The sequence below is a fragment of the Pleurodeles waltl genome, chromosome 8 (genome assembly GCF_031143425.1).
Source record: "Pleurodeles waltl isolate 20211129_DDA chromosome 8, aPleWal1.hap1.20221129, whole genome shotgun sequence".
In the NCBI taxonomy this organism is placed as follows: domain Eukaryota; kingdom Metazoa; phylum Chordata; class Amphibia; order Caudata; family Salamandridae; genus Pleurodeles; species Pleurodeles waltl.
Window position 1 is genome coordinate 522,420,380 of NC_090447.1, and position 10,571 is coordinate 522,430,950.

The window sequence follows — 10,571 nt, forward strand, 5'->3', positions numbered from 1 at the left end:
TCTGTGATTCGTATTATTGCGTCCAGTCATACAATGAATATCTCAATCATTGGATACTGAACGGGTTTAGAGATTCTAAGGGGAACACCATTAAACACAAAATATTGTGGGGAAGGGTGGCTGATCTTAAGGATAAGCTGCCATGTGTCCATGTAGTTCATACATTGGGGCACCAACGTGTAGGAATACATGTTGCCGGTAATACATTGGCTGATGAAGCAGCCAAAGCTTCAGTAGCTACGGCTTCTGTGGCTGCAGTGACTCGTTCTCGAATGAGCTTGGATAATGAAATACTGATTGCCGTTAAAGCCTCGGCTGCAGACAAGCCCCTTCCGAAAGGATACCCTACAAACTATACATATCATATCAGTGCACAGAATGTGGCTTTTGCAACAATTCCAGATGTTGGTGATCGAGTGATCCCAAATGAAGATCAGAGATTGGAATTGATTACAGCTGCACATGAGGGTGTCGCTTCTGCACATGCTGGTATACAGGCCACTATAACCATTCTACAACAACGGTACTGGTGGCCTGGTCTATGCAGACGGACTAAACAGTATGTCCTTTGCTGTGACATTTGTCAGCAGATTAAGGGCTCGACTATCAGACGCCCTCCGCAGACATCTCTCTTAGTGTCAGACAAACCACTCCATTGTGTGTACCTGGACCATTGTGGTCCTTTGCAACCTGATGGTGCATACAAATACATTTTAGTGGCTGTAGATTCCTGTTCTAGATTCCTGTGGGTATGGCCACAGCGGTCGGCTGACGCCCGGACTGTTATAAAAGATTTGCTGATCTTTATTGGTACATATGCGGTTGCAGCATTCCATTCGGACCAGGGCCCTGCATTTGCCTCTAAGGCTTTCAGGGACACCATGAGGACGATGGGTGTTGAACTCCATTACTCCTCACCATACCATCCCGAGGGAAATTCGGTCGTGGAGAGGCGGAATCGTGATCTAAAGCAGTCCTTAACAGCTCGAGTATTAGGTTCAGGCCGTAGTTGGTTACATCACCTATATGGGGTCCAGAGAGCACTGAATAATCTGCCAAGACGGTCCTTGAGGGGCAAGTCTCCATATGAGGTTCTCTTTGGGACAACTATGTATGTTCCCGATCTTGATGCCCCTGGTATGGTGGCAGCAGAAACACCATTTGACATAAAAGAACGTCTCGCTGTTTTACAGGAGCTTCAACAATTCCGTGATGATAAATCATCTGCAAGCGCTGCCACCTTGGGAATTAGGGATTTGGCGAAAACTTCGACTGGCTGGATTCCTAACGTTGGGGATCTGGTTCGTGAGAAGATCGCTGTGAGAAAAGAGTTTGGTCCCGCATACAGAGCACCTGTACCGGTCTTGGGAATAAAAGGCACCAGGACTGTCATCCTTCCGCCATTGTCTGGTTCCAAATCAAACAGATTCATCTCCATTGATGACATCAAATTACACCATGTGGCCCATTCTTCACAGTAGACCAGGAGGTCCCTTGGGTAGTTCCCGATCCCCTCTCACTACCCAACAGGACATCCCTCTACATAGTAGGATGACCATCGCTACTACTGACTATACAACTATGTCAGCTGCTGTTCCAGACACTTCCTCGACCATGGGAGGGCAGAAAATGAACTTTTGTTGGTTCCTGTAACAACTTCGGAGAACACACCGCTACAGGATTTGGCTGTATTTTACACGAACACTTCCACGACTGGTAACGTCATCTATCATGAACCTCCAAGAACAGTGGATGGGAATTTGATGAGTCCTGTGTTTGCGGAGACTTCATCTGGCTATTTTGTGGACATTGATGATTTTTCTTCAGATTCATCCTCAACTGAGACTGACAAACTTTCCAGAGGTAGCAAGTTCTATCAATGGCTTAAAAAGAACTATTTGATATATCCATGGAACTATCTCTGGTTCTGTTTGACATTTATTGCATTGTTTTTATGGATTGGTTTTGTGACTGTTTTCTTTTTACTAATTAATGGTCACTATATTGCTGATCGCTCCTCAGTGGAGCCTGTTGATGTAATTTTAACACCGCATCATTCATCACATAAGGTCCGACGTGATTTGTCCCCTGTCAATATTACAGCTATTCCAATTTCTGATGGGATTGTTTGGGACAAAGTTCCGTTCGATATATACGGGCCTACAGAGATAATTCAAATACCATACGTGTTCAAAATTTCTATGTCTGATGTTATTACACCTAATGTTGTCTCTGATGATTGGGATGTCCAAACAGTTGATTCCATGCTAACTAAAATGAAGGACTACTCCGCTTTTGGAAGTGATGATGTATATGATTTTACAATGAATTATGGTGAAATGTTCTGCTATAATAATTGGGGACATCACTACCTGCACCGTGCAACTAGATATAGGCCTCTTTTTAACTACACACAATGGGAACATTGTTCAACACCACGAATGGGGAGTCCAAAGTATTACAGTGACAAATTCACATACTTTTCTGGGCATGATACAACAAAAGCTGAATCTTATTATTTTAAATTACCTAAGACACACATTAGAAAATTGTTGTTAACAGATACAAAACTGATTTATTCAGATCCCTTTGTTTCCCGACCTTCGATTGAGGGTTATGAATATTGGAAAAACACTATCGATTTGAAGAGTGTATGGGGGACGCAGGATTGGCAGATACAGGGTAGGGAGGCTTTGTTTCGAGCTTGCTTAATTCCTGTGCAAATGATTTTTTTAAATGACACTGTTGAGCAGACATCATGTCTGGGATTAGCTAAAATAAAGGATCTAAACACACCCAGTATCCCTACACCGACAAAATTTACAGATTGGCAACACTTTCTAAATGTTTCTGGGGATAGGCTAGATGCATTGGTTAAGGCTGGTGACTATAATTATTCACTTTCCAGTCCCGGGGGATGGTTGGTATGGCCCACCGATACTGATGAGTGTCAAAGGCGTTTTTTGAACTCTTCAGGGTTTTTTTCCGTTCATAGACCAGACCCTCGCTTTTTGTCAGGTCAGCATGCTGGTATAATTACGACATACAGTGTGGGCAAGCTGTGCCAACAATGGATACAAACGAACACCTTAACTGCGGTGAAACAACACCTGAATACTCTTTCTGACAGTATAGACCTACAAGATTTCCTATTAGGTCCTAGAAAGCAACGCTCGAAATGGTTTTTATATGCCATGTATAATGAAATTTGGAAACTTTCTCAAATTGAGGCTGCAGCACGTTTACGGCAACTTGATAAAGAGAATTTGGAAAATACATTGGCTGTTGTCGACAATGGCATGAACACGCTTTCCAACAGGATTTATTCCCTGTCGAATATAGTGTCATCTGCTATTGATATCACTCAGACTGATTTGTCTCGGTTATATCATGGGCAAACACAGCTGCGTTCCATCATGCAGCTGAGTTGGGCATTGCAGACGCTGAAAAGTGGCCACATTCCATGGAAATACCTTAATGGGAGTGAACTATTCGCTGCTTTTAATTTTTCCGGGGAACAAGTGACAATGGCTAAAAGAGAAGCCCTTCACTGTAGCAGAGAGTCCTTCAACTATCTGGCTCTTACACAGCATTATTAATTTACCGTTTTCAACGTTTCGTTTCTCGAGCTGCCTGAAACATCTTGCAGTGGGACGATATGAACGGCTAGGAGATAGCTTTATTAAAGAAGAGTGGGAGTTGCCCTTTGAGTATCGATGTCTGAACGGCGAACAAGAGGTCTTTCTTAGCAGAAGTGAATGTGAGACTAATGTTCGTCATTCCATGATATGCAAACAGGTGTCTCTTCACGGTCTTTGCAATGCGGGGGTCGCAAATTTGGCCTGTTTTCTGAAGGGTACTCCTGTCCCCTTGATTAGTTCAGTGTTTCATGTTCTTTCTAATGGGAGTTATGTTCTTCTGAGCGATGACAGCTGTTGCGGATTTTGACCTGGAATTGCCTACGCAATCTCAGTCACGAAGGTCGTTACGTGTTGTGGCCATGTTTTGTTTCCCCCCACACAAGAGATACAAGTATCTGAAATGTGGCCCCACATTGATACTATTAATGTGAACTATGACAAGTTGAGTAGACTGAAGGCGCTATTGTTTCAAAAACAGGTCGCCTTGACATCCGCAAAAGAGACGTATGCTCTCCAGGTTGCGAGATCATCAGCCGAGATACAATCCCTTTTAAATACCGATTTCCCCATACACTTTGGAGAGTTGGTATCGAGAATATTCAATGCTTCAAGCACCACTGGGATTGTTCATTTCTTTAAGGCTGTCGGGTCTGGTTTCGTGTCCATCTTCCAGACTGTCTTCGGAGTCATCCCATCAGCCATCCATTCACTCTTTTCCAGTGTGTTTGGTGGCTTTCCAATTATTTTGGCTTTAATTGGTAGACTACTACTGCTATATTTTCTGATTCGCGGTGGTTGTTTCTTTCCAGCGACACAGAGCAATGGAGCCGCTCCCGTCAACCCCGCTGTGCCGTGAACGCATGGTTCGGATCTTCGGTACACCTTTGCTGGTGGAACTAGAGTTTGACTGGTCATTGTCATTCCGGCCTCTACTTTGGTGTGTACAACCGGTGTTCCGCTGCATATGGTGTCTCTTTGAACATCTGCCTATGGTCTGTCTTGCTGTTGCACCGACATCTCCTGTGGACCACGAACTGCTGATGTCCCCGATGAGGGTTCATACACGGTCATGCCCCTTGAGACTGAGGTTGCTCCGCGAGGCCACCTATGAGCCTTCTGTTATACAAACTAACATGGATGAGGACGCTGCAGCGAGTGTCGATGCACCGATGAATATGGCTCACTTCTGCTCTGTGGATCCGTTTGTCCGCCCAGCTCTCAATTTCACTTCAGACGATGTTGACTCATTTTTGAGATCCTTGAATGGTGACTTCAATGACATTCTTCAAGATCCTGCATATAGCACATAATTTGATGAATTAGCTTGCCAGTTCCCGATTCTAATAAAAGAAGCAATTATACTAAAAGTTTGCTATACTTGTCATGGTTGATATTAAAGTCTCTGAAATGTTTTTTAAAAAACGAATTTTATAACACTGCATTTATTTTTTCGTTAAGTTTTTTGGCTTTTTAGTTCAGTAGCAGCTTTTTAGCGATTGGGTTTTCTTTACCTTCATCATACCTGTTACGGCAATGGGGAGGGTGTAGTGAATCCTAGTTTGTTTTAACGGGTTAACAGGAGTTAGCTTAGCCGTAGGCTTGTAAACTCGTGCCCCCGTCACCCAGTGACTTTTAACCTACTTAGCTTGCTCTGGCTTAGTCCATTTAATTATTTATTTCCTTTAAAATGGCGGCCTTGTTTATAGTTAGGCCACTTGTTATGGGTTCTATTATCAGTGTCACTGCGCCAAGGCGTCAAGATCAAGCACGAAAGACAAACATACAGTAGGCATTCACACTTAGGGATTTTCCCTCTCTATACTTTCGAGGGATTGTTGATATTAATTGCCGTCCCAAGCATGCCTGTTATCTATTGTTATGAATAACACTTATGTCAGGGGACCTTGTAGATCTGTATAAATACAACACACTTTTAGACAGATAATCAGAGGGATTCCGACCAGAGGGCATCGCCACCATCGCTGATACCGATGCTGCAGTCATCTTGACACTGATCCAGTCTTCGTGTCCCTGCGGAGTCTGAGATAGAGACCTCATTCCAAGGTAACGAGGGTTGGGGGCTCCTCTCATGGACACGGTTTTGGCAGATTAGGTTTAGCGAACCCAGCTCTTCCTTTTTAGGTAGGAGGTTAGACCTACTCTCCTTAGGGTATTAGGGCTTATTCCATCTTTTACATATACATATATTTTTATCTTATATTGCATAATGGTGGGGGTCTTTATAACAATGACTCTCCTCTTTACAATACTGTTGCTTGGTATATTCATTATCCTAATCATTGCAGTTCATGCAACTTATCACAAATTGCAGTTATGTTGAATAAAAACTATTATAACTTTACTGCATCTGTGTTATTGCCTTTGTTTGTATGAGACATTATAGATCTGTGAGAAAAGGGTAATTTCCGTTTAACCACGACAACCCTGAGATATTGTATTTTGAGTCCATGCGTAAGCGACTGCTACAAATCACCTTTTACTATTGTGTTTTCGGTGAGGTACTGCTAGTAAGCCGGTAAGGTTTGGACAACAGTTACAAATAGTTGTAGGAAGAGACTTAGTCACCTACGAATGAAAGTACTGTAATCCTGAGACCAGCAGTCTTGCTCAGACCAAGAGTCCGAACTACGACAATCCCAATGTTGGGATCTTGGTCTTCTGCGTATCCTAGACGTAATTGCCCTAAGACCCCTGCTTTTTTGGGTACGTATTTGGACTACGCCTGAACTAATTGTATATAAGGAGTCCCTTCAAGACATTCTAGACAGACCCAATGTACTTTCTATTCCTTGGCTCAAGCATTTCTCAAAATGGTTTCATATTTTGGGACTTAGAAACTTTTGGAGCCAACCCTACAACTTAAGGAGGGACCAGAAGAAACACCTGAAAGCAGTTTATTGGGCTTACGTCAGGGAAAACTATTTGCTACGTATGTCACATGGCAGTCTGACATCCCAATTCTTAGACTTCAAGTGGTATCCCATTTAGAACCATTTATGGATTTAATCTCTGACCCATTAAGTAAAAGTTTGTATGTCCATTTTAGGTATGGATGTTTACCTCTCAAATCTTTTAGTAGCACTTGGAGTTCTGCTTCGATAATTAAGTATCTATGCTTTTATTCTTTCCTAAATCATTATAGATAAGTTGTGTTTTCATTTCTGAAATTGATTTTATTTTTTGTATTTATTTACAATGTTTTTGCTTTGATGGTTGAATATGACCGAATAAAGCTGTGTGTGATGATGGTGATGACTGGCAGTTCCACTGTTTGATTGATATGAAATGGTGAGACTACTTTTGGTAGAAATTTTGGATTTGTTCTTAGTACAACTTTATGTTTGTGTACTTAGAAGAAAGGTTCCTCAAGAGTGAAAGCTTGGATTTCACTTACTCTTCTTAAAGAAGTAATTGCCATTAGGAAGGCAACTTTCCATGTTAGAAATTGAATTTGGCACGAGTGCATGGGTTCAAAGGGTGACACGTCCGAACCCGACGGCGGAAAGAAAGCAATCTAACAATGGAGTCGATGCCCATGCGCAAGGGAACCGAAGAGTAGGAGTCACTCAATCCCGTGACTCTAAAAGACTAAGGGGGTCATTCTGACCCCGGCGGGCGGCGGTTGCCGCCCGCCTGGAGGGAACCGCCATTCGGCCTCCCCGCGGTCAAAAGACCGCTGGGGCCATTCCAACTTTCCCGCTGGGCCGGCGGGCGCTACCTAAGGTAGCGCCCGCCGGCCCAGCGGGAAAAGGGCCTGCAACACAGAAGCCGGCTCCGAATGGAGCCGGCGGTGTTGCAGGTGTGCGACGGGTGCAGTTGCACCCGTCGCGCTTTTCACTGTCTGCATAGCAGACAGTGAAAAGCAGGCTGGGGCCCTGTTAGGGGGCCCCTGCACTGCCCATGCCAGTGGCATGGGCAGTGCAGGGGCCCCCAGGGGCCCAAGGACACCCGTTCCCGCCATCCTGTTCCTGGCGGTAAAAACCGCCAGAAACAGGCTGGCGGGAAATCCGGCGGGAAACCGCCGGACCCGGTTTTCTGACCGCGGCTTTACCGCCGCGGTCAGAATGGGCAAGGAAGCACCGCCAGCCTGTTGGCGGTGCTTCCGTCGTCCCCGGCAGGGCCTAAGTTTGTTGTAATGGCATGCGTGGTAAGGACATATTTGTTGTAAAGGCATGCTTGGTAATGGCACGCATGGTAATGTCACATGAATGTTTCAGCCTTCGTTGTAAAGGCTGTTTTCCCTATGGCCCTAACCATAATTTCTATGAGAAAATGAACCCCCTCATTCTGTTCCTTTCCAAATTAAATGTGTTAAGTTTTACCAGTTTGATTCAATCAAGGTGGCTTGAGGTGTGCCACACTTTTTTCATAAGTAAGGCTGTTACTACTCTAGTTGTTCTTTAGAACACTTTGGGATGCTGCAGTAGAACACAAGGGAATCACCTGACAGACTACTTCTGTTGGAAGTACATGTTTTGCTGAGAGTGCCAGACTTCATTCTCATATGGCTAAGAAAGATAGTGTGAATTTACAGAAAATATGCTCACATTTTAGCTTCTGGGGCATCTTCCATTACCTCTATGGGAAAATCATGAGAAAACATTTTTCTCTCAAACATGATTCATGAAATCCCAGCAGGGTAAAATCACTTTAGAACACACCACAATTCCTAAAATTAGTATGGTACCATCAACAAATGTTGTATATTGTAACTAAATTTGTTGTCACCCTTTATACATTCTCCTTTTTGTGACCCTCAAAATCTGCCATTCACGACAGTGCATTTCAATGGGTGCTATCATTTATATTAGTCCCAAGATAGCTGTGAGCACTTCCTGGTTAAAGTGCTGACAGACAATCAGATCTCACCATGCGATCAGTGCTTAGGCTCCGCTCAGATATACAAATTTGGATTTCCTTTCACTTCTCGTAAACAATGCACAATCTACGGAACAAACTCTAGCTTTCTGCCATATATGGTGTAAGTTCCGTCCAGCGGTTCGGGCTGTAGTCGTGTACAAAAACTCCTATGGGAATTAACATGGGAAACTCCCCCCTTTTCTTGGCCCCACTTGACGGATCACCCCGAAACTTCCTATGCGCAACAAGAATAACCAGCACATTTTTAGGAAAATTTTGTGAAGATTCGTCAAATAACTCCAAAGGTATAGGCAAGTCTGGTCCTAACTATACTATAATTATACTGTACTATAAATATATATATATTTGCAGTTATCTTATTAATAATTTTACAGGATGATATTATCAATCATGTCATAGAAACGGTCATGTGTGATGTAATATGTGGGGTACTTAGCATGGGCAAGAGTTATAGTTACTTTAGGGCACACGTTATAGTTACTTGAGATAACTGTAACAGCTGAATTTCTATGGTTTTATGTGTGTAAAATCTGAACCTAACTATAAAGTCCCTGTAACCTTTGTTTTTAATTGAATTTTGAAGTTTTTTTTTTTTAATTCTATTTCCTAACTGAATGTCCCAGTAATCTTTATTTTCTCAGTAAATTTCTGCAGGTTTTTTTAATGTAATGTAATATTTAATTACCATACGCCAACCCCCAAATGGCAGCCAACCTGCAGGCCCCCTCTGCGGTCAGCTTTTGGACACACAGTCTCCCTCCCCTAAAGCCTGGCACCATTTTAGGGCTAGGGGTAGGGGGCATGGGTCCCCCCTCTCCTGGCTGCTTTTGGTCCCGGGAACCCATCACCTGGTGCCCAACAACATATTTCAGGGGGAGGGGAGCATGCAGGCCACCATCCCAAGCCAATTTTGGCTCCTGGGACTCTATCATCCAGGACCTGGCCCTATATTTAAAGAGGATGTGGGCACACAGCCTGCCTCCCCAGGCTGATTTTGGCCCTTTAGACCCCCATCCCTGGGGCCTGGCTCATTTTGTGGTGGGTGGGGCACATGTCTGACTCCCTGGGCTGATTTTGGCCCCAGGGACCACATCCGCCAGGGCCTGGTATATTTTTTATGGGAGGGGGCTATGTGGCCTCCCTTCTCGCGGTTTTTATGACCCTGGGGACCCCATATCCCTGGATCAACCATTATACTTATGGGTGAAGCAGGCCTTTCCCTGTGCTGATTTTGGCACCAGGACCCCATCTTCTAAGGCCCAATCATATTCCAAGGGGGAGGGAGTATGCAGCCCCCCTCACTAGGCCGATTTTGGTGCCAGTGACCCCATTCCCTGGGGGCAGGCCAATATCCAAAGGCAGGGGTGCTGCGCATCCTCGCTCCTCAGGCATATATTGGCCCCAGGCACCCGTAGCCCCGAGGCCAGGCTAATATCCAAGGGGTGGGGGTGCTGCGCCACTAGGCTCATCAGGCTGATTTTGGTCCCAGGGACCCCATCCCCTGGGGCTTTGCCATCAAAGGGTGGAGACGTGGTGCCCATTATGGCACACACCACTCTTTGGGTCGGGGCTGCTGGGGGAGACCCAAGGTCTGTACTGCCCTAGCTGGCTCCACTCCTTCAGCAAGAGCTGGCATTGCTCCCACCCGAAGGGAACAACAAAAAATGCTGCTCCCTGTGGGTGGGAGCAATCTTTTCATCCGTTTCCTTGCCTGCTTCACTGCAGGCAAGGAAACAGATGAAAAGTCCTCTCAAAGTGGGCGAAAGCATTTTTCATATTTCCGCCCACTGAGTCCCAAGATGGCTGCCACCACTTCCTGGTCGAAGAGGTGGCAGCTAATCAAGGCATTGCTCATGGCACGTGGATCCACTGCAGTGGATCAGCGTCTCTAGATTTACATAAATCATTTTTCTTTAATAACTACAAAACAACTGAACAGATTTACACCACATTAGAAAAAGAGATCTTTCTGGACCAAGATGATGCTTTCATCTAAATTTGGTGTAATTCCATTGAGCGGTTCGGACT